The sequence below is a fragment of the Neofelis nebulosa genome, chromosome 12 (assembly GCF_028018385.1).
Source record: "Neofelis nebulosa isolate mNeoNeb1 chromosome 12, mNeoNeb1.pri, whole genome shotgun sequence".
Lineage (NCBI taxonomy): Eukaryota > Metazoa > Chordata > Mammalia > Carnivora > Felidae > Neofelis > Neofelis nebulosa.
In genome coordinates, this window is record NC_080793.1 from 91,309,892 (window position 1) to 91,334,439 (window position 24,548).

The 24,548-nt window shown below is 52.9% G+C and overlaps 1 protein-coding gene and 1 long non-coding RNA gene across 11 annotated transcripts in view; one reads left to right on the forward strand and one right to left on the reverse strand.

Annotated features, from left to right (window-relative positions):
* Positions 1–24,548, forward strand: part of AUH (AU RNA binding methylglutaconyl-CoA hydratase) — a 354,609-nt gene that overhangs the window by 164,846 nt on the left and 165,215 nt on the right. The gene's annotated exons all lie outside the window — the stretch shown is intronic.
* Positions 21,923–24,177, reverse strand: LOC131490808 (uncharacterized). Of its 2 annotated transcripts, XR_009251225.1 has the most exons (4): positions 24,039–24,177; positions 23,520–23,594; positions 22,327–22,999; positions 21,923–22,073 (listed from the first exon to the last, which is right to left on the reverse strand). It is a non-coding gene; the product is annotated as an uncharacterized LOC131490808 (long non-coding RNA). The 2 variants fall into 2 exon arrangements; XR_009251224.1 differs by lacking the exon at positions 21,923–22,073 and having other exon boundaries at positions 22,103–22,999.

The following is a 24,548-nucleotide window of genomic DNA, read 5'->3' on the forward strand; positions in this document are numbered from 1 at the left end:
CGTCGTCTGAGTCTGCTGGTTCATTTGTAGAGAGGGCTGTTACGTGGTGCTCGTGACCGGCTGTGCACACAGATCGGACGTGTCTGCCTGGGAGCGGGAGAGCCGTCTTCCACGGCTGTGCTGGCACCTTGTTTCACGTTTCAGAAGAGCCGTGCTGGGACAAGGCAGGGGGCTCGGGGACGATTCAGAAACCTGGTGTTCACCCTGGGAAAGGGGAGTCAGGGACAGCTGGGAGACGTGCAGTGTGAATCCGGCCCCGGTGACACTTCTCCTGGCGGCCCTGCGCCGTCCACATGAGGCTGAGGACCACGGTCAGCAGGGAAAGCCGCTTGGGCTCTTCCGGGCCTAGGAGTTGCCCCGACCCCGGCGGCTGAAGCAGAAGCAAAAGGCGAGCAGTCCCGGCAGGGCCGTAAGAGCACGAGGCAGGGCAGAGGACAGCTCTCCTAATGTGGCCGTGCTGTGTCCCCGGTGTCACCCGGATCGCGCCCCTTCTGCTGACGCAAGCTGAGGACGTGGGAGGTACACGGCTGCCCAGTGCCGCTCGCTGCCGTGTTCCCGGTACCAGTGTTGAGGGCGGGAGGCGGGGGGGCGGGGGGGGGGCGGGAGGGGGTTCTCATGCCCGATCGGCCCTCCCCAGGCTGCCTGGCTGTACCCCGCCATCACAGAGGAGAGGCTGGGAGGGGTGTGACCAGACCAGGAACAGAGCAGGCTCCCCGCGGGGGCCGCCACCCGCACCTCGCGGCCGACACGCAGCCCTGACGCGCGGCCCGGGAGACCACCGTGTGACACGTTCATCACATGCGGCGAACCCGTGGCGCAGAGTGGGATCGAAGGCCGCCGAGGGGAGTCGCGAAATCACCGCGGCATCCCCCTGAGGCTCGGGGCCAGACTCCCGTCGCCGTGATGTTCACAGGCAAAGGGTTCAGAGGAATATGAAGGCGGGCGAGTGCACTTTCCTGACCTTTTCAAAAATAGTCAGGCCACTTTCACTTCCAGCCTCCGAACCCAGTTGAATGAAACCTTTGTGCAGTTTACAGAAAGTGAAGCGCGGGTCGGCGAGCCGGAGAAGCTCAGACTCCTCGCGGCCTCTCCTGCCCTGAGTCACATTTCTTCTGAGTTGTCTGTTAACACTTGCCTGAAACACACTTTCTCTGAAGCTCAGAACTTGCTCACAGGCGGCCCTCATCTGAGTGCTTTAAAAATACAAGAAACGTGTGACGCGCCATTCAAGACAGGAAATGACAGACCACATGCAGCCTGGTGCAAAGATGCTCCGGTTATGGTGAGATGATATTGGTGGGAGTTGTCAGGGGCTCTTCCGTTGGATGCTTACGGAACACCAGCCGAGGTCTGCACACAACGTGAAAAGGCACTTTCTCTGCGTCCAGTCTTTGTGGGGAGTATGCGTGGCATGGGACTGTCAGTCCCCCCTGTTAAACACGAACAGTTTGGGGGCTGTCAGTTAAGTGTCCGACTCTTGATTCCTGCTCAGGTCATGATCTCACAGTTCTTGAGTTCGAGCCCCACGCCGGGCGCAGTGTGAAGGCTGCTTAGGATTTGGTGTCTCCCGATCTCTCTCTTTCAACATAAATAAATAAACTTAAAAAAAAAAAAAAAAAGAAAAGAAAAAAAAGACAAACAGTTTTATCCAGGCCCATCCACTGTGCTGGTACTTCTGAGGTCAGGTAGAATGGGTGACTTCTCACACACTGTGTGCATATTTTTTACAGACTTTAAAAAAATTGTCATTCAACATTTTATCTGTTTTTGAGAGAGACAGAGTGTGAGCTGGGGAGGGGCAGAGAGAGAGAGGGAGACACAGAATCTGAAGCAGGCTCCAGGCTCCCAGCTGTCAGCACAGAGCCCAGCGTGGGGCTCGAACCCATGAACCATGAGACCGTGACCTGAGCCAAAGTCGGATGCTTACCCGAGCCAGGTGCCCCATGCTATGTGCGTATTTAAAAATGATTGCAGGTAGAGGGGCGCCTGGATGGCTCAGTCAGTTAAGAGTCTGACTCTTGGTTTCAGCTCAGGTCGTGATCTCACAGTTAGTGGGTTCGAGCCCCGCTTTGGGCTCTATGCTGACGTTGCAGACCCTGCTTGGGATTCTCTCTTTCCTTCTCTCTCTGCTCCTCCCGTACACACTATCTCCCTCTCTCACTCTCAAAATAAATAAACTTAAAAAAAATTTTTGCATGTAGAGATAGGAAAATTTGTGTTGAATTTCTTGTAAAAGTTCAACAGAACTGACATTTTTAGTTGTATCCAGTCTTCCCCAAGGATAAGCTAGTCTTGGAAAGTGAATGTGAGGAGGAAAGTCATGGTCAAGGGAACCAGGAAAAAGAACTAACTGAGTCCTGGCCTGAGACAGACGGGTCCTACCTCTCTCACCCCATGACCTCCAGCAGATACAGAATAAAGGTCACATCTGTAAGAAAAAAGACCTCCTCTAGTCTATTTGTCACCCCTGAGAACAGAGTTTTCCAAAGCTGTTGTCACCTGGGGAAGTTACCTGTTGATGCCTTTGGGGCTCTATTTCATAACTTTTGAATTGGTTCTGGGTTTGGAGCCCTGACATCAGAGTTGAAGGACAAGACACCTTTGTGGGTTTTGTGGGGATTCTGTTTTATTTTGTTTTTTAACGTATAATTTACATACCAAAGGAGTCGCCCTTTAAGCTGCACAGTTCAGCCGTCTTCATTTCTTCACAGAGTTGTACAACCATGACCACTGTTTAATGCCAGAATATTTTCATCAGCCCCCAAAGCAGCCCTGTACTCATTAGCGGTCTGTCTCTTGCCACCAACTTCTGGCAACCACTCAGCTGCTTTCTGTCTCTGGATTCGCCCGCTTAAGACATTTTATCTAAACAGGTTTATACAATATGTAGCCTGTGATGTCTGATGCTTTTTTTCGCTCGGCGTTATGTTTTCAAGGTTCATCCATGGTGTGGTACAAATTGCCCCTAAATCCTTTTTGTGGCTGAAGATACTCCATTATGTGGACATTCTACAGTTTTGTTTATCCACTCATCGGTTGATGAACTTTTAGGTGGCTTCCACTCTTCGGCTATTACGAACGCTGCTGCTGTGAACATGCATGTACAGTATTTGTGGGGGTATATTTTACCATTTCTCTTGGGTGTTCACCCAGGAGCGGAAGTAGTGCTGGGTCACAAAACAACTTTATGTTTAACTTTTCAAGGAACTGCTAAACTGGTTTCCAAAATCATGCACCATTTTACCGTCCCATTGGCAATACGTAAACGTTCCCATTTCTCAACATCCTCATCAGCACTTGTCATTGCCTTTTTTTTTTTTTTTATTTTAGAAAATTTTATGTGTGAAGTGGAGAGAGAGCGAGCCAGGGAGAGGGGCCGAGGGAGAGAGAGAATCTTAAGCAGGCTCCACACTCAGCATGGAGCTTGACAGGGGGCTCGATCCCACGGCCCTGGGATCATGACCTGAGCCGGAATGAAGAGTCAGTTGCTCAACAGACTGAGCCACCCAGGTGCCCCGGTGTCAGTGACTAATGGTGTTCAAGATCTTTGCGTGTGGTTGTTGGCTATTTGTATATCTTTTGGAGAAATGTCTATTCAGACCTTCTGTCTGGCTTTAATTAGGTTCCCATTTTTTTATTGCATTGTAACTGTTCTTTATATATTCTGGATACTAGTCATTCCAGATACAAATTATCTTATTGGATATGTGATTTATAAATCTTTTCTCCTGTGGGCTGTCTTTTCACTTTTTTGATGGTGTCCCTTGAAGCACTAACGTTTTAAATTTTGACGAAGCCAAGTTTATCTGTTTTTTCCCTTGTGCATTGTGCTTTTGGTGTCCTCAGAAACTATTCCCCAACCCAAGGTGATAAAGATGTGTTTTTGTCTAAGCATTTTATAGTTTTTAGTTTTTACATTTAGGTTTTTGATCCATTTTGGTTAATTTGTATATATGGTGTGAGGTGGGGCCCAACTTCCTCCTTTTGCTTGTGGAAATCCAGTTGTCCCAGGATTGTTTGTTGAAAAAACTATTCTTTCTTCTCTTGTATTATCTTGGTAAAAGATTTATTTCTAAACTCTTAATTCTACTCCATTGTCTCTCCTTATTGTGATTTGATCATGCAGTTGTTATTTTTTATTCTATTGATACAGTTATTACATTAATTGATTTTTCTTTTTAAAATTTTTTAATGTTTATTTTTGAGAAAGAGAGAGAGAGAGAGAGGGAAAACTCAAGTGGGGGAGGGGCAGAGAGAGAGGGAGACACAGAATGTGCAGCAGGCTCCAGGCTCGGAGCTGTCAGCACAGAGGTCGACTCGGGGCTTGAACCCAGGAGCCGTGAGATCATGACCTGAGCCAAAGTTGGATGCTTAACCAACTGAGCCACCCAAGTGCCCCCACATGAATTGATTTTTAGATATTAGGCCAACCTTGCACTCGTAAGATAAATTGCTTGGTCATGGTGTATATTCCTTTTTGCTGGATGTGGCTTACTAATATTATGTTCAGAATTTATGGGTTTAGGTTTAGAAGGAATATTATTGTGTAGTTTTCTTTCTTGTGATGTCTTTCTTCAGTTTCGGTATCAGGGTAATACCAGTTTCTCAGAACAATTTCGGAAGTCTTTTTTTTTTTTTTAACAAAAGCGTTTGTGTAGGGTTGATGTTAATTCTACTCTAATGGTTCGGTGAAATTTATCCATGAAACCGTCTGGACCTGGGCTTTCCTGTGTTGGAAATGCTTTGATTGTGAATTTACCCTCATGTTTTACCTCAGTACAGACCTTCTATTTCTTCTTGAGTCAGTTTCAATATTCTCTTTCTTTTTAGGAATTTTAAATTTCATGTAGGTTATGTAATTTCACATACAATTTTTCACCATCCTTATTTCTATAAGATCGGTAGCAGTTTTCCCCCCTTTCATTCCTGATTTTAGTATTTCAGGCTCCTTCCTTTTTGTCATTGTTCATCCCGCTCGATTTACCTGTTCCGTTGCTTTTCAACGAATCAGCTTTTCATTTTGTTGTGGTTTTTTCTCTATTATTTTTCTGTCCTCTTTTTCATTTATTTTTAGTCTAATCTTTATTATTTCCTTCCTTCTACTTACTTTGGCTGTAGTTTCCTCTTGTTTTTCTAATTTCTCAAGGTAGAATGTTAGGTTATTTGATTTGAGGTCTTTTTCCTGTCGGCACATGCCACGTACATGCCTCTCCGAGCACGCTTTACTTGCATCCCGTAAGTTTTGATATGTTTGTGGAAAAGAGTTAATTAACATGACAGGTCTGAATTACTATTCTTGGGAAAGACTGGTTGCAAGATGGGCCCCTGGCCTACATTTGGAAACTTACATTTGGGGAAATTCCCATTTCCAGAACTGGTAAGAGTTATGCCTACACTGTACAGATAATATGGCTTATGCTTTCCTTTTTGGAATATGGGATTTGGATTTTCGCCAAGCAGAGTATGCCTGCACGTCTAGCCTCAGCAGAAGCCCTGGGCCCTGAGTCTCTAATGAGATATTGGTGACACTTCACACGTCTGATTATACTTTGTTGCCGGAGGAATTTAACTCCTCCTGTGTTACTCCACTGGGAGAGGACCCTTGGAAGCTTGCGGCTGGTCTCCCTGACAGCCACCCCTCCACCTTTTCCTTTGCTGCTTTGCTCGGTATCCTTTTGGTTGTAGTCTATTTGTTGAGTGCCATGAGTCCTCTAGTGAATTACCAGACCTGAAGGTGGTCTGGGGACCCTGACACGTGTGGTTTTGTGCTCGTTCATCTCAAAGTATTTTTGAATTTCTCTTGTGAGATTTTTGTCTTGCTGGTCTTTTAGGATTGTGTTCCTTAATTTCCACATGCTTGCAAACATCCCAGATGTCCTTGTATTATTGGGACAAATTTAATTTCAATTCTGTTGTGCTGGCAAATATACTTCAATCTCATCATTGTATAATTTCAGTCCTTGGCATATGTTAATGAGGCTTTTTTTTTTTTTTAATGGCCTCAAATATGATCTATCCTGGAGAAGGTCCCATGTGCATACGATAGGAATGTGCATTCCGTTGCTGCTGGACAGAGCGTTCTACTAGGTCGGGTTCATTTGTAGTCTCGTTTCATTCTTTTATTTCCTGTTGGTCTTCCACTTCTTCTACCCAGCATTTAAAGTGAGGTATTGAAGTCTGCAACTACTGTTGTTGAATTGTCTATTTCTCCCTTCAAATGCTGTCAGGTTTTCCTTCATGTATTTTAGGACTCTGTTGTTGTTAAGCATATGTATTGATGATGATGATGATGATGTCTTCTCGTTTAATTAATCCTTTTATCATTATAAAATATGCTTCTCCATCTATATTAGGTTTTCATCTTGAAGTCTGTCTTGTCTGACATTAGGATAGCCACTCCAGTTCTCCTGGTTGCTTTTCTGTGCTATATTTTTTCTATCCTTTTGCTTCCAACCTATGTAGGTCTTTGAATCTAAAGTGTATTTCTTGTGGACAGCATAAAGTTGGATCATATTTTTTTAATTCATTCTGTCCATTCTGCCTCTTGACTAGAGTGTTTGGCCATTTATTTACATTCAATGTAGTTATTGATCAGGTGAGATATACATCTGCCACTTGCTCCCGTGTAACGTTGTACCCTTCCCCTACTGCTATGCCATTATTGTCCTGTAAATTAAATCTGTATGCATTCTAAGTCCATGAGAACAGCTTGATAACTATTGTTTTATGCAGCTTTTAATTCTGATTGGAGGAAAAAAAGTTAAAGATGAAAAATATATTTATAACTTTTTATATGTGTTGCTACCTTTACCAGTACACTTAGTTCCCCCCGCCCCCAGTGGTTTGAATCACTCTCTAGTGTCCTTTCATTTCAACCCAAAGGACCCCCTTTACAGAAGTTATTGTAAGGAAGTTCTGCTAGTGACAATTTCTCTGTTTTTGTTTACCTTGAAATGTCTTAATTTTTTCTTCATTTTTGAAGGAAAGCTTATTAGATATCTGCTTCTTGGTTGACAGTCTTTGCATTTCAGCACTGTGAATATGTCATCCCGCTGCCCTCTGGTCTGTGTGGTTTCTGGTGAGAAATTGGCCATTAATCTTTTGAGGGGCCCTTTGTGAATGACAAGTCACTTCTCTCATGCTGCTTTCACGATTCTTTGGGTGGCTTGTGGCAGTTTATTATAATGTGCCTTGGTGTGGATCTCTTGGGGTTCATCCTGCTTGGATTTCATTGAGCTTTTTGGATGTGTAGATTCATGTCTTTTTTTCAAATTTGGGAAGTCTTTGACCACTAGCTCTTTAAGTATTCTTTCTACTGCTATCTCTCCTTTCCCTCTGGAATGCCCATTATGCATATGATAGTACACTTGGTGGTGTCCCACGGGCCTATGAGGCTCTGTTCATTTTCCTTTGAACTTCTTTCTTGCCGTTCTTTAGATTTGATCATTGCTATTGATATGTCTTCAAATTCACGGATTCCTCTGCCATGTCATAGCTGTTCCTGAGACTACTAGTGAGTTTTTTGTTTTAGTTAATAGAATTTCAACTTTAGAATTGGTCCTTGGTTCTTTTTTCTTACAATTTTTCTTTGCTTATATTCCTTGTTTTGTGAGCCATTGTTCTCATACTTTCCTTTAGTTCTTTGAAGATAATTAAAATAACTTTCAAAACCATTTCTGGTAAGTTCAATGTCTCGGGGTTTTTTTACGAATAATTTCTATTGGTTGCTTCTTTTCTTTGTATGGATCACACTTTCTCGTTTCTTTACATGTCTTAACAATATTTTGTTGCATAGGTATTTAAAATAATATAATATGGCAAAAAATAAATAAAATAATATGGCAACCCTAGAAATCAGGTCCTTGCCTCTACTGTCCCAGGTTTGTGGTTGCTGTTTATTATTGTTGCTATTTGTTTATGCCTTAACTTGTCTGAAATAAGTCTGTATTCTTTATTGTTTGTGATCCCTGTTTAATTTAGCAATCAGCTAAATGACCGGACTGAGACTCCTCTAAATGCCTTGAAGCAGTGAGTCCCAGGTCTTGGGAAGGGGCACTGAGTGCATGTTGGGGCTTGCCTCCAATGCTTTGTTGGGCAATTGGCAACCTTGCCTCAGCCTTCACTTCCTTGCAGAGCCTCGGGGTCAGCCAGAGATGAGAGTTAGAAAGCCTTCTCAGGTCTTTGCTGAGCGTGTCCACAGCCCTGCACGTGCATACTGCCTTCTAGACTCCTAGGAACATGTCAGAGGTTTTTACAGCCCACTATAGGCATCTCATCCCCCAGCTTCTTTTTTGTACCAGCTGCTGTCACCGCCTCAGGTGACTTTGGTGCTAAATTGTTGCCACCGATCGTTTCCCACAAATACCCTGTAGAAAGCTGTTCACAGGAGGGGTTTCTGAGTCAGGTCGGATAAAGACAAAGCCTGTGAGTCAGGGTTTTCCTTAGTAATTGGGCCTCCAGGATGCTGCCGGACAGGCCAGAAAATGACAGAGTCCCAAGAAGATAGCTTTGGGGGAGGCTACAGACACAGTGGGGGTTGGGGCAATGGCTACCCAGATGGTTGGGTTTTATGGAGTTTGGAAAAGTGGGTGTATGGCAATTTAAACCTCCACAGAGCTTGATGTTCTTCCTGAGACTCAGCCATTTTTCCTGAAGAAATGCTCATCAGATGGTTGCAAGCTTTTGGTTAATTTCCAAGGGTTTTGTAAAAAACTTGATCTTTAAAATGACTGCTTATACAGAGAAGCAGGTTCTGGAGGTTCTCACTGCACTTTTCCTACTACATGACCCACCCAGCCGGCTGACTTTTTTTTTTTTTAATTTTTTTTTTAACGTTTGTTTTTGAGAGACAGAGAGAGAGAGCACGAGTAGGGGAGGGGTAGAGGGAGAGGAAGATACAGAATCTGAAGCAGGCTCCAGGCTCTGAGCCGTCAGCACAGAGCCTGACGTGGGGTTCGAACCCACGAACCGGGAGATCATGACCTGAGCCAAAGTTGAACGCTTAACTGACTTAGCGTCAGGTGATTTTAATGCAACCATGTGTATCGCGGATGTTGTTATTGATAAATAACATCTGACTTCTGGTACATCAAAACTGATGTTTATTGAATGATAATATATTAACCATTAATACTAATACCATGATATTAATTATCCACAATATTATGCTATTTATTGTTGTTATTACAGCCCTCAATATTTAATATACCTTACTTCCCAAATGTAAAGTTTATTTACAGTCAAAGAAGTATGGGGTTTACTGCTATGTTGTCTTTTAAATGTGTGCTCTGAGTACAGGCCCAGGACATTTGCCGTTCTGGCTGCAGCTGCCCCTGCCTGGTCATGACATTGGCTCGGTCTGTGGAGCATTCGTGTGCACTCAGCCACCGGTGGCAAAGCTAACGGCCATAAATCAAAGCAAATCAATGCACAAATGCAGAATTCAAGTGGTAAAAATCAAGAGTTCGTTATTGAGATCCTGGCAGGTACGTGTTTTGTGTTTCAGGAGGAGTATAAACTTTCCTTCCATCTGTGAAGTTCATATTCCACTGTTGGGCATTAACACTATGATGACAGAGCAGTTTATTAATTCAAAATTGTCAGATATGGGCCAGGATTTCAAGTACAGTAAGAGTTTGCTAGTGGGATGGAATCCAAGAGAGTCCTTTTGGGTTTTTTTTTGTTTTTCTTTTTGTTTTTTGTAATTTTTTTTTTTTGGAAAGAGTCCTTTTCTAAAATGCAAACAAACAAAAAAAGAAAATAATAAAGAGGAAACTTGACAATTTATTGTTCCTAATATATACCAGGGAACCAGATACACTCTGGTCGGCTGCTAGGATGTAAAATGGACCCTTGGTGAAGTTCCAGAAGAACTGTTTGGTTAAGGTGCCGTTGAAAACAGCAGGTTGGCACGGGGGGCCCCAGAGCTCCTTGGACACAGTGGCTGTTGTCGTTGCCGGGGCTTAATTACGGTTCTGCTCCCCTCGAGTCTGCGTGGATGTCACAGATGCAGTTCACACTACACGGGCTCTTTATTCGTGTAATAATGAGAGCATATTTATTTGTCTTGAGTATTTCACAAGTGTCCTCTTTGGATAATACCGGCAAGATTAAGTAAGAGTTTCTCGCTAACACTGTTGCTCAAGAACATCAAACATGATGGGCTGAGAGTGGATGGATGACGCGTACGTCTTTGGCTCTTGGCGTCTTTGATTTTTTTTTTTTTTTGCTTCCCTTTTCTTACGTATAAAATAATCTTATTGTGGGGCCATGGCTATTGTTTCTAACACAAATGCCAGGAACCACTTAGCAAAATATTTTATTTCAACTTTAATGGGTAGTTTTGGTAACGATCAAGAGTGACGCGTTCAAGTCAGCCACAACACGGAGCCACAAACCAAGGACTTCAAAGAGAGTTCTTTTTAGAACTCTGAAGGAACTGCAATTTCTATTTCTACTTCTCCACATTATCCAACTTAATTATTGGCAATAAGTGGCTGTTGGCAGGAAGCACACATCACGTGGCTCCAGTTCTGCGAGAGGCAGAAACGCTGGGCTCCGATCCCCGGACACGTGCTCCAGAGCCCATTATGCAATGTTGCCCTCACTGATTAATGGCCGCTTGCACAAGAAGTTTCTCATTACCCCAGATGCAAGCATCCTGGGAATGATTAACTTTGTGACATAACTCTCCACACACAACTACGAAAGATTCACACAGAGCTTCAAAACAATGTGCTTCAGAAATAACCCAGTGTGTTTCGGCTTCTTAATGTGTGCATGATTAACAACTGCTTTACAGCCACTGAGTGAAACGGAGAAACCTAGTAGGGAGGTTTTTGTTCTGTTTTGTCTTGTTTGTTTGTTTGGAGGAGTAGGAGTTTCCTGAGACTGGTTCACGTACGAGCCCTCCTATTTTAACCTTACCTTCACGTATTCTAATTTGCTGTGGAAAGCGCAGGTCTGTTTTACAGCGCTCCGTCCTGTGAACTAATATTGGCGATACAGTTGCTTTTATTAAACACTTTTTGGGCCAGAGAGACAGAACGCTCATACGCCCACGCACGATGGAGAGTTAGTGTGACGGTTGGTACTGATTTCCTGGGGCCAAAAGGATAAAGTTTAATTCTGCATCTTGTTAAGTATTTTCAAATCTTACCCAGTAGAGTGCAGTCTGAAATGCTTGGCGTAATGGGACTTTTGTTGTTAAGTGGCAGGAAATCAACCAGAGTGGCTCAGGTGAAGGGGAGCTTTGTGACTCATGGAAGCCAGGCGAGACAGGGGAGTGGCATCCTTGGATGCCGCCGGAGCCACGGTCTCGGGGCTGCAGGGACACACTCCGTTTCTTGTCACACATTGTCTGGCTTGTAGCTTTGTCCCCCGGAACTGGTCTCATAGACTGGCTTCCCTGATGGCAGCTCCCTGCTGCCTGGCTCGCCACCAGGGAGGAAGGGGAACTCTCTTCACTCAACACCGACTCAGAACCCCCCAGGAGAGCCCTCTGCTGGGTGAAGTAGACCACATGGCCTCCCTGTGGCTGTGGGAGTAGGCACTGTGATTGGAGGGTGACTTTTCCAACAGAAGGGAGGGCTGCCGTTCTGGCCGGAAAATTCATAGCAGCCATGATGGCCAACCTTGACCCAACCAGCCATCCTTACCCCCATGGGCCCCCCAGTCGTGCAAGGCATCCCTCCCTGCGTGTCCGCAAATGCAAATGTTTGCCCCGAGCCCAGCTCTAAGCGCACGCCCCCAGGGCTCATCTACCGGCTCGGGGCCAGGCATCGCTCTGCACAACCAGGTAGACGGTGGCCTCCATGCTGTTCAGCCATCTCAGCACATCATGCCAGGGAGGGAGGGAACCTTTTGGAAACGGGGATGAAGCACAATGAGCTCTCTGGTCCCCAAACCCCCCATGTCAGAGGAAGGGATGTGACAGGGCCAGTGGATGTCAGACGTGCACGGTTGACCTACTTTCCCGTAGCCAATCTCGGTACCCAGGCTCCCGCTGATCAGGTTTCCCCTGAAGGATCACTGGAGAGACCTTTGTGGGGATCTTTCCGCCTCACTGGTTCGCTTTTGTTGCTGCCCTTGTAGAGGGTCCTGGAACTTGTCGTGGGCTGAGGATCCCCTTACAGCCGCATCTGGCTGGCTAGTGCAGGGGTGGCAGTCCGTCGTCCGACATCCAAGGACACGATCCTTCTCAAATTCCTAGTTGTGACTCTGGACTGGGAGGGACTGAAGGGCTTCGCCGCTTAGCAGCGTGCTTTGCCATTGGGCCCTCTTTAGACCTCGGCTTAGGGGCACCGGCCTTCGTGCAGCGGGACCTAGAGGGCTTGGGGAGGTTCCTGCTGTGCCCAGCGTGCGGCCGTGTCCGCAAGGGCCTATGCTAGCCGAGGAGTACCGATGCGGCCCGCCTGGGGGGTTGGGGTCAGCCTGTGGAGGGGCCTGGTCAGGGTAAGACTCCAGGCCCGTGTTGCATCTTTTTATGTGGCAACTGACACAAACCCAGCCTGAAGTGAGCCAGACCGCCAGAGGGAATCCGCCGACCGGCCGGCGCCAGGACCAACCAGACCCGCGGTCCCGTCTTCCGCCAGCTCTGCCTCTCAGGACGTGCTCCCTGGCAGTGCCCAGCTTGCGTCTTCCGGAGCCTTCCCACCACGGAGCGGGGCGGTCTTCCCTCCGCTCCGCCCGGCGGTACTTGGGGAAGGACTTGGGCCCCGTGGCCGGGGCTGAGGACTCCAGGCTTGGAGTGGAGAGACCGGGCGGGAGGCGTCCGTCGCGTGCACAGATGGCCGCGTGGAGTGGCCCCGCGCAGGTCTCTGCGCCCTTGTCTCTAGGTTACTCGTGCATTCGCCCGCTCCCCTTTGGACCTGCACTCGGGCTGGAACTCCCGGGAAACCACCCGGCGTTCGCGGGCCCCCTCGAATCCGCGTTGCCACCGACTGAGCCAACGCGCGGGCCGCAGGCTTCTCCCAAATTTGTAAGAGTTGTGTTGAGCCGTGCTGTTTCCCCTTGCCCCACCACCTGAGCCACGTTTGTGATTTATCCTTTTGTTTTCTCAGAGGGTGAGAAACGTCCAGTTCTTCTCACGTAGGGCCACTCAGAGGACGTGGGTGTGCGCTAAGAGGCACTGTTTTCTCTCGTCCGCGGAGCAAGCAGTTCTCCAGTTTCCTCCTGCCCGATGGGCAGGGGACACCAGGCGGCTTTTCCTAAATACCACATCTTGTTCCCTAAAGAACACCTGCAGAGAGGGTGACGCTTGGGCCTCTTTTCTCTGAACAGTATACACGACGCGGTGCCTCTGTTGGAAGTGAGGTGAGATCACTTAGCCTCCAGCGCTGCCGGTGGCCCCGTGGGCGGCAGAATGAGAAAGGGGCAGAGTCGGGAGGGGGGGCCACCACACACGCCTTCCCATGCCCTCGGGTCTGGCTGGCCCCAAAGCACACCTTACGATGGCCTGTCTCCACGGTGCTTTGCATTGTTTTCTGCACAGCGGTTGCAGGCGGGGGTGCAGTTCAGGCTACCGCCCTGCCCCAATGGCCCTTCTCTGGCTCCGGCCGCAGGGTGGCCATTAGCTTCGTTGCTGAGGGTCCAGCCTTCGGAGTCCAGGTGCTTTGGGGAGGTCCCCGTCACCCCTCGCCTCCCACACTCCGGCCTCACCGAAGGCCAGTGGTGTGGGCGAATGCTGACCGTGGAGCTGTCCTGCAGCCCGGCCAGAGCCGCAGGAAGCAGGTCCCCGGGCAGGCGATGCTGCCTGGTCCCTGCGGGCGGGCAGCCCTGGGAAGGGCCTCGACCCAGGGCGGACCCGCTTCCTGGAACCGGGCCTGATAAGGGGCGGCGCGTTGTCTCCGGGTTTCAGGTGAACTCCCCGTGAGTTACCAACCACTTCGTCCTAGCTTCGCTTAGGGGTTTTTTAGTACCGGTTTTCCCAAGAAGGACTCTGTGTGTTCGGGGATGGAAGAGAGAGAGAGAGAGAGAGAGTGAGAGAAAGAGCGCATGTGTGTATGTGTGAGCAGCATGATTTCCTTTTGGTAATTATTTTGGAAAACGTTCAGAGAGGCCCGAAATAGTGACCAGCACGGGGGGGGGGGGGGGGGGGCTTGCTGTGCCCTGGGTGAGTCACACGGTCTCCACAGCGGACAGTGCCCTCGGGCCGGGTACATGGGCAATTCTGCAGAGACAGCCACGGCCAGTGCGTTCTGTCCACAGTCCCGGAATCCTGCCAGGTCCTTCCCGAGGCCGCGGGACTCCCTGGGACAGGCCTATTACCTCCTTGTAGTGCGTTAGATGCCTGTCACTGACCACCTAAATCTTCCTTGCAGAGTTCTTTGGACCCATAGGAGAGGAGTGGTGTTCAGATCTAGGTTATTCGAGAGGGTGGAATGAGCTAAGTTTAGTGGAGGCTAAAAATAGAGCACGAGGGCGGGTCAGGCCCGTGGGCTTAGGGGCTGCCTGCCCAGCCCCTGGCCCTCCCCGGGCACCACACGCGAATGCTGGTTCCAGAAGGTGCTCGTAGCCCATTACTCATATGTCAGGTCCCCTGTCATGATGTATGTCATGCACCAACTGCATTTCCATAGAAGAGAGTGAGTCACCAGCCGGTGGGGCCTCTCTGTGAGCTTCTGGAAGGAACGGGCTGCAGAGGGAGGGAGTGCTTGTCACAAACCGGAAGGCAGGGGAAGGGGCCTTTTATAGCATTCTGCGGTGGCTTTTTTTCCATAGGTTAATTTTTATCTTAACGACCAAGATAAGGTTGGATGGCCTTTTTATGAGAAATCTATTTAAATACGAGGGATTATTTGAGCTCCATTTTTAAAAGCCGAGGGCATTTTTTCATGGTGCGCAGTGTATAAATAAAACGTATTCATAGCTGTTTGAATTGAATTCATAGCTGTTTGAACTTAACAGCGCTCGCTGCCTGTGACGTCGTTGGAGTGCCCCCTCCACACGCCGTGGACACAAAATGCCCCTTTGTTCTCGTCCGTGGGGACAGCCGCGAGTGGCCAGGCGCGCCCACCCCGGACCCCGTGAGCTGGGGCTCGCCGCTCAGAACAGATGGCGATTCTCAAACCGAATGCTATTCCGATGCGCGCTCACTGAGGACAAAGATCCAAAAATAGACTTGAATGGGCATAACCTGCAAAAATAAGTTGTCAGCTTCTTTTTACTCCTGCTGGGTTGAAAACAAAGCTGTCAGCAATTTCTGCGAGTTGAGGAATCCGTGTGCTTTCTTATTTTAGAGAAAGCTTTTTCGGTACGACTGTAATTGAGTCTCCTTAAATCCCTCAGTGTCAACAAACTCCCATCTGCTGTTCTAGAGCCTCTAAGTGAGCGATGAGACACTCGCCGCCTGGGGGCGGTCAGGCCCAAGCGGGGGGGGGGGGGGGGGACTGTAGGACGGACTCATGGGGCCAGGTGTACAGGGCAGGGGTCCGTCCTGTGAAGACACTGGGCTCCCAGGCCGGGCTGGGGAGGGCCGGCTGGGGGGGGGGGCGCCCACACTCTCACACCTATTGTGATGCAGGCTGGGCTTTGGGGAGCCTCCTTCCCAAGGTACAGTGTGCCATCTGGCCATCTGTGAAATGACCCCCATGCTAATGGCGGGTGGACCCTGGGCAAGTCGGGGGTGGCTGGACTCCTTGCCTGGGGACGCGGTCCCTCTTCCGGAAGTCCCCGGGCTCGGCCCCGAGATCCCTCTGAAGGCTCGCAGTTTGACCCGGACCTTTGGGCCCCACCAAGCGCAGTGTCCCTGCCAGGTTCTGGCCCTGAGTGGGACGGGCTCTGGCCGGCACAACACGCAGGGGGCCTCCCAGAGCCACCGCCTGTTTCCGAAACTTGCCCCCAACTCAGGAACCCCAAACTCAGGCTGCAGCTTCAGTTCTGCTCGGAAACGGTCACCACTGTTTCTGTCCTGCTTAACCTGCACACGCCCTCTGGGCATGATGGAAACAGCCCTGGGGCCCACCTCATGTAGGCACACACACACACACACACCCCACACACCACATACACAGTGTGCTGAGGAGAAGCCTGATTTCTCCTGGGGCGGGGTTGGTGACGTACCTGAGGATACCAAGGAACGAGGGACATGCCAAGGGGCTGGGGCGGGGGGTGGTTGTGGGGAGCAGAGCTGGGCCAAGTCCGCGGCGGGCCCCGGCTGACCGCCAGGCACAGACGGTGTTGGAGGCTCTGGGAATCTGCCCGGAGTCACAGGGCCTCGTTACCCGGTGAATTAACCTGATGTAACCTGTGCGCATCGAGGCGGGGTTGGGCTCACCACTCCGGCTTCTCCCAAAGGCTGAGCTGGGACGGAAGCCGCCTACCCACCCCACCCCCGCCTCCACCCCTGGGTGCACACTCGCCTGATACCGCCAGCCGGGGCTCCGGGCTCCTGGGGGAGCTGGGTGCTGTCCGTGCCCCCAGCTTCCAGCCCACCACACTGAGACCACAGGGAGCCTCGGCCTGGGCTTCTGACCCCGCATGACCGTGCTCACAGCCAAAGACACCTCAGACAATCAGGGCTTTGAAAATACTTCAAAATAATTGGAAAGGATGCCATGGACAGGCACAGGTCCCGAACGCACCATCCTTAAAGGAAACGGAGCTTTGAAAGGAGTAGAAAGAACACGGGACTTCAGAACCAAAGTGAGGTAGACTGCGGAAGCCCCGACGGCCTTTGAGCCCTTGGAACAATGACCGTCTCGGTGGCGGTGAGGTGAGGACGGGCTCCCTTGATCCCCTGGTCCTGATGGCCCAGCCGCCTGGCTCAGCCAGCCGTGCCCGGGCGACGCCACCCCCCGAGAGCAAGCGCCCGGCACCGAAGATGGAGGACTCCTTGGAAGAAACCACCCGCCGAGCCCCCGGGAAGTCGTAACACGGCGTCACGACCGTGTTGGAGAGGGTCCCCGGCGCAGCGGGGGCGTTAGACGCCAAGTCCCGCGCGTGACACAAGGCAGCTGCTGACCTCTGGCAAAGCAGGTCCAGTGGTGGGAATTGGTCCCGAGGAGCGGATCGAGCCCGTGCACCAGCCTGTGGGTCTCTGACACCAGCCCACGAGCGCCTTCGCGGGTGGCAAGTCGGGGTAAAGGCACGCGGCGCTCTCCAGCGGACGGCACCCCCCGGCAGCTGGAAGGGTGACGTAGATGCGAGCACAGAACTGCAGGGAGAAGCGCTCCCCGTGCTCTCAGAAGAACAGGCCACGACTCGCTGGGTACGGCTCACCCCCGGGTTCACGTGATATGCCTCTACTACACGCGCCTTTTCCAGTTTTCCTGCAATTGTGTTAGTGTTTCTACCGCGGCCGTAACAAACTTGGCCTGGGAAAGTCGAGGCCTCGGGCCGCACGCACGTGTAATCTGACGGCTCTGGGGGTCGGGAGGCCGACCTGCAGCCCCTTGTCCGTGGGGCTGTTTCCTTCCAGAGGCCGCAGGGAACGGTCCCTTCGCTGCCTTTCCAGCTGCTTGGTGGTGCCTGTGTCCCCGAGTCCCCGGGCCCGCGTCTCCACCCCCACCTGCAGACACATAACCACACGCGGTCTGAGCTCTCTGCCCCCGGCTGGGACCTGCGGCCACACTGCATGCATTCGGGCTGCCTGGAATCATCTCTCGGTTTTCGGTCCGATGAGCAGTCTTGTCTTCCTCCTAGTTTCCTTCGCTTCATCTGCTACCCTATTCCCCCCCTCTGTCAGTAACCCAGCAATTTACAGGGTCTGGGGATGAGGACGCGACATCTCTGAGGGGCCGACGTTCTGCTCACAATGAGATGTGTGCACTTTAATTAGCCAAGAGGACCCGGACAACCAGAAAGCTCTGGGTGCTTCGTATTCACGTTCTCCGGCTTTACCGACTCCTCCCTGTCATTTCTGTGCCCCGTTGTCCGGTTCTTGGCTTTCGTTCTGAATGTGCAGTGATCCACTCTCAGCATCCTTCATTTCACACCACGTTTTCCATTTCTGGGATCTGGATTGCTGGGGCAGCGCAGAGGAGCTTGAGTGTGGTTCCGTTAGGGCCGTGTTACAAGCCGTCCCCCAAATTTGCTGCTCGAAACAACACCACCATTTTTTCTTGCAGTTGTGCGGATCCACTTGGACTGTGCTCAGAGGGGCAGGTCTGCCCCACTCGACATCAGCTGAGGCTGCTCCTGTCCCCAGGGAGCTCCTGTCTCCACGGGGCCTCTGATCAATCCCGTGTCCAGCCCGGCCCCCCGGCAGCGTGGGAGAAGGTGGATGCCCACACCCTCCTAAGGACAGGGCACAAGACCCTCAGGGGGGCGCTTCCCCTGCAGTCTGTGGGCAGAACGACAGTCAGGCCTGTCCAGTGTCGGGTGGGGAGGGAACAGGCACGAGGTATTCAATGGCACCACATCTGTGCACAGCACAGCACACGCAGGCACTCAGTATTCCTTACCGTGTCTATTGCTGGGACCCCCTTTGGGCCTCAGCTGGTATTCCCGGTGGCCCCCCTTGTCTGTGCCTTCCCGGGAAGCTGGCACATGCAGAGACAGGGCACTCGGTGTGTGCAAGGCAGGACGGCCGGGTACCTGCGGTGCCCCTTGGTCACTGGAGACCTAGAAACAACTGCCTGCAGCCCACGCCCCACACTCTGGAGAAGGCAGCCCCTGGCCCTAGGTTCTGCCAGTCCATGGACTCCCCCAAAGACGTTCAGTCTGTAGGGACCGCCATCTTGGTTCAGGCTGTGTGGACCACCCCTGCCCTGACACCCCGCAGGTGTGCACAGGTGACCTTGCTCAGGTGTGCACCTTGAGGCTGACGCACGGCTGCCCTGTCGCCGCCCAGCTGCAGGGGGTCCCACTCGTGCCACGTCCCTGGTCCGCTGGGACTTGGGATGCCGCCCAGAGAACACAGGGGCCTCAGAGTGGCCGGAAGGGTGGTTGACGTCATAGAACCGCGAGCCTGTGCGCCTGCTAGTTCTAAAAGGTTCTGAGGCACCGAGCCTCCGTTCTCTTTGCTCCGGCCCCCACACGTCCCTCATTTTCTGAGCAGGGCTGTTTGTCCTTCCGTTTACCGTCTGAAGTGTGCCACCTCCCACCCCCTCCCCCAGCACTGCCCTCTGTTTCTGTGGGCACATCCGGGGGTGCCCCGGGACACAGGCAGTACGTCTCCCGGGGTCTCAGGTGGCTGCTGGTGACGCCAGAGCTCTTCACCCCGGACCCCAGTGCTCCAGGAGGGCATCCCCGGGCCACCACCCCGGGACAGACCGTTCACGTCTGTTCAGACACAGGACTGACAGCGTGTGCTTCTCTGACTACATAAGGCGGAACTGGGGACGGGGACAGGGGGCGGGCAGGTGTTCCTGTTGAACTTCGGACACCGTTGACTGGCCGGGCGGCGGGCAAAGCAGAACAGCTGTCGACACGCCCGTGCTTACGTTTGTGGCGGTGACGCGATGGTGGCACTTGAACACTTAGTGCGTCTCGTGAATTACGCAGCGTACACTCACGTGCCGTTTTGGAAGCAGCGCTGCAAATAGAAGTTAAAACGCCCGAAAGAGCACGAAGCGGCGAGGAGGCAGCGGGGGAGAAGCCACGGGGCGTTCGTGGAAATTTGTCCCGCAGGTGGACAGCTGAAGTCACGAAACCAGACACGTCTCGCTTCTTCCTAATTAATGACGGGTTGTAAAGTCAGGGTGTGGGCGGTGTAGTCCTTCTGTCCTTCAAACCCGCTTTGACGGCTCTCGGCCACGAGGATGTCGTCAGGGTCTCCAGGTGCGTGGAAACGAAGCCGGGTTGCATAACCCCGCGTCACTCCTGCCGCGTCTGCATCCGTCTCCCCGGGGGGAGGAGCGATCCCACAGCACCGGCTCACCCCGGAGCGGGTGGCGACTTCTGAAAATAGTAACTTGAAACACAAAACACTTTTAAAAAGGCAGGAAAGGAAGACTCATCCATACTCCCGCCACTGAAAATGTGCCACTGTCTGCCTTGCCTTTCACGTTTTGGGGCACGGCTGCAGACCAGAATGAGTGTGGGCTGGATTTTGGAACCAGGTCTCCTGGGTTCGGATTTGCTTCCTTCCAGCCGTGGGACCTCAGGGAGGTGACTTGGCTACTCCCTGCCTCGGTCGCCTGGTCTGTGAAGTGGAGGCACAACTCAGCACTCTTCACAGCAGGATACCCGTACCGTTGTCGTGATTCTTCCCGTGCTCCCAGGAGCAGACACAGGCACACTCACGTGTGAACAGATCCACACACGTGCACACTCGGGCGCGCACACTCCTGCACGGGGAACACGCTCCCACACGTGCCTGTGAACGCACACATACCTGTGCCCCAGAAACACTAGCGTCAGACTCTCCGGCCGGGCCTGTGGCCGCCTCTCTTGCACCTCAGAACGAGCGCGACCGTTTCCCCTGTCGCCTTCCTGTGGGGCTGCCCCGGCTCCTCGCCGCTCCCCTCCTGGTGGGCGATTCGGTGGTCCTGACGGCGGGGGCCCGATCTCTGCACCTCCCAAGAGGAGGGGACGCGGCCGCTACCCTCCGCCAGCCCCATCCTCGAGAAATGCGCTGTCCTGATTTTCATTTGCATTTCTGCAGTTCTTAGGAGAGTGACGGCCCCTCCTTTGTCTTGTGCAACACGCAGGCATCGCTGTGAACAATGTCAATATATTCTTTGGCCTTGATGGTTTGTTTTACGGCTGATCCCCGTTTCTACAAACAACAGCAACAACATGTGCAGATGATCTAATAATTTGCCAAATGAGCACGTTTGGGTAAAGAGGAACTCCACGTCTGGACGCTTGGTATTGTTGCCGACAGGCCTCTGCGTGTGGTGCACGCTCTACGAACGACCCGGCGTTGAGTCAGTCCTTCGTCCACGACCTGGTTACTGGACACCCATCACGTGAGGGCCAGCGTGTCTCAGCTTTGTGCTTACATCAGAAAACGAATCTGTGAACAGCCTGCTGTGTGGGATTTAGGATCCATCCTGAATCACGTGGGAGCTGAGATCAGGGCCGTGTGGCGGAAGGTGGCCGCTCTAGGCGACAGCCCAGATGGCCCCTGGGGGTGGGGCCGCTGAGCGCCCTCACGTGCCCCTTGCCGGGGGCCGTGACAGAGGACACGCTCGGCTGGCAGGCAGACCTGGCTGAGGGCCTGGCCTCCCGATCCCGTAGGGGCTACACGGCAGGATGGTCGGGTGGCACCTGAGTTCTCCTCCAGGCAGGTGGGAGAATGAAGCCCAAAGGGGCTGCCCGGCCCCTGAGGCACGCCCACCCTTCCTGCCTTGTTCTGAGGGAGTCTCCAAGGCCGCCGGTCACAGGCCTGTTTGAATTTGCACGGACCCACCCTTTGGCTTGCGGAGTCCGATGGAATGGAGGGGCAAGCTGGGCCGCGGTGGGGGACCTGGGCCTCCTGTGCCCGCCTCCTGAACCAGTTAGCTAGTTAGCGAGATACCCACAGCTGGCCCTGTGCTCCCAGCTCCCAGTTGAAAGGACTTTGGTGACTCGTCTTTGGCCAAGGCGCTTACCTCTGACCCAAGCAGCTGTGGTCAAGAGGGTGGCCCTTAACACTGGGCCTGCCGGTCGCTGGTGGGGCCGTGGAGCTGTGGGCGCATGGTGTGACCAGGGAAGGGACACGGTCCCCCATGTCCTCAGGGCGTCCCCCTGCACATAGAGCCAAGGCACAGGTGTCCACAACGCCCAGCACAGCAGTGGCCGCTGGTCCGTGATGAGCATTGGAGCCGCTAACCCCTGTACGTGTGGAGGCCCAGACCTTCTGTCACAGAGCCCGAGCCGTGGGGGCTCCACACGTGCTCCGCCCAGCTGCCAGGGCCCCTGGGGGAGATGTCGAGCTTGTAGGGCCAGGCAGGCCTCTGAGGGTGGTGACGGGCGGCCTGTTCGTTTCCCGGGCCGCTGTGACAGTCACCACTGACTTGATGGTTTATATCTTTTTTTTTTTTTTAACGTTTATTTATTTTTGAGAGAGAGCCAGAGGGACAGAGTACGGGTGGGAGAGAGGCAGAGAGAGAGGGAGGCACAGAATCCGAAGCAGGCTCTACGCTCGGAGCGGTCAGCATGGAGCTCGAGGCGGGGCTCAAACCCACAAACCGTAAGATCACGACCTAAGTAGGAGAGAAGTCAGACACTTAACCGACTGAGCCACCCAGGCGCCCCCTGACTTGATGGTTTAAAGCAGGGCACGTTCGCTTCTTGCTGGTCTAGCAGCCAGAATTCAGTCCCACTGGGCTGAAGTCAAGGGGTCTGCAGGGTCTGCTCCTTCTGGAGGCTCTGGGGCAGGATCTGTGTTTCCTTTCCCGGCACCCAGAGGCTGCCCACCTTCCCTGGCTCTAGCCTCCCTCCTGGTCTCATACGCACAGGCCCCAGGCTCCGCGCCCGGAATCCACGATCACAGCACCTTCTCGTTGTCTTCCGTCCATCTCCCCGCTGTGGGGACGCCCACCTGGACAACCCTTAGCCCATCACGTCGGCAAGGTGACGTTCACAGGTTCCGGGGTGAGGACGTGGACGTCTTTGGGGGCCGGCCGCAGGAGGGGAGCCCCTGGGAGGACGCTGCTGATCCTCTGGGCAGGGGTGCCGGGAGGGGGTTCCAGGCAGAGAGAGCAGAACGTGCCACCCAGGGCCCACCCCTGGCCGGCAGGTCGAGCTCCGGACCCACCGCTGACCCAGCCCTGATCTGCACTCGTTACTTCCGGAGCGTGGTTCACTCCGCAGACAGCGCGCGTTCTCACGGGAAGTGATGCACCAGCCGGCGTGGCCGGAGTGGGCGCAGAGCAAGCTGTAGTCGGAGGGGCGGCGGGCACTGTAGGCGCCCAGGAGGAGCACAGAACTGGTGACCGAGAACTCAGGGTGACAGTATGAATGGGGGAGAGGCCCCGAGTGGGACCAACATCGGGAGGTTAAGAGTCACCAGCCTGACCCTGGATCCGCTGGGACCTGGTCCGTGTTGAGTCCTCCGCAAGCTGTGGGGGGTCGGCCTGCCCGTCTGTCTTCTCTCGTGGCCCTTCTTCCCCGCTCATGTTGTGACCACCTGTAGTTAGTGATCTGATCCTCTGTTTGTCTCTCTCTGCCCCTACACCCCCCCCCAAATACACTTAAAAATGATCTCCCTTCGAAGCTCCTTGAGGACCGTGGCTGGATGAACTCTCGTCTCTGTCCACCTGCACGTTCCCCACCCCCTCAGCCCCACCTGCTTCGTGGCGATGGGCAGCTTCCGGGGATCAGGGTGAGGGACATGATTGCCCCTGATGCCAGGGGATGCCCAGCACAGTGAATTTCCGGTGGTACTGGGGAGGCCTGAGACACCGCAGCCCAGAGACCACGAGTGACCACTCGTCCTACCCCCCACCCACGCCCCCCACAGCTTGTGTTATCTTTACATAAATAATGTTGATTTCAGTGGCTCTACGGCCCTGATCCTATTGCTGTCCGACAACCATAAGCCTTGGGCTGCCCGGTGACTTCCCCTTTGTGACAAACGAGCTTTCCCTGCGGACTGACCTGCCATCTGTCTCCACCCCCACACACCCTGGGGAGCAGCAGGGGCTCACCTGCCTCTCCTGAAATGCCACCGCGGCGTGTCCTGTCCGAGAGCCACCCTGAGATCCCAGGCAGGTCCGGGAGGCCTACCGGGTGAGGAAGGGTCAAAGGGCAAATCCCAACTGTTAGGCGGGGAACGATGCAGTTGTGGGTCCCCACGGACACAGGCCAGTGTCACTGGGCCTCGTGTCCTGTTCTGTCCGCTTTATACCCTAAAGAGCCCGGTTCTCCCTTCCTTTGGGGGTGTTTAGCCCAGGGCTGATAGGAGTAGGGGGCGCTGAGGGGCCACCCAGGGCCTTGGCCAAGGAGCCGTGCAGGTGCATCCGGAGTCTTTTCTGGCCAGGACCCTGTGGCTGCCCAGGCCTCGGCTGGCCCGGCTGAGCCCAGGACTGTACCTCGGCATCCTTTCGTATCAGCCAGACCTTCTCCGGGCCTGAGTTTGGTTCCTTCTTTCCCCCAATGCACCCAGCTTGGAGATTTCCCTGCCAAACCACAGAAACTAGACACGGCTTGTTTCCTGGCAAACACACCTGCGGGCAGGCCTGCCGAGCCCCAAGATGCGTTTATCCGGAAATCACGTATCACAGCGAAGTTCACCGGCGTTTGACCGTCCTTGAAAACGAGAGGGAAAGAGGGGCCGTGTGTGGCAGGGCAGTCTATGCAGGCCGCAGTCTGTTAGCCTTGTAAAATAAAACCCCTGGGACGTGGAAAATCGAGCTGATCGCCAGGGGCTGTGTGACCCCAGGACGCAGGGCTCGCACATGCTCACTGCGGGGATTGCACAAGAAGAAATAGCTGCGTCATTTCCAGTTGGTGTGTATGAGTAACCACATTTAAGTGGAGCGTGGGTCTGACTTGGAAAAACAAACGAGTTTCAGGCTCTCTCGTGAGATTTGACGTGAGCCGGGCCTCCGCGCCCCGGCCTCCCGCCGAGGACCCTGCACAGTTGCCCGTGCGGCAACTGCCTAGGCACGGTTGGTGAGGGGCTGCTGACCCCGTGCACACAGCGCCCAGCCCGCCCAGCCGTGTACTGCCTCTTT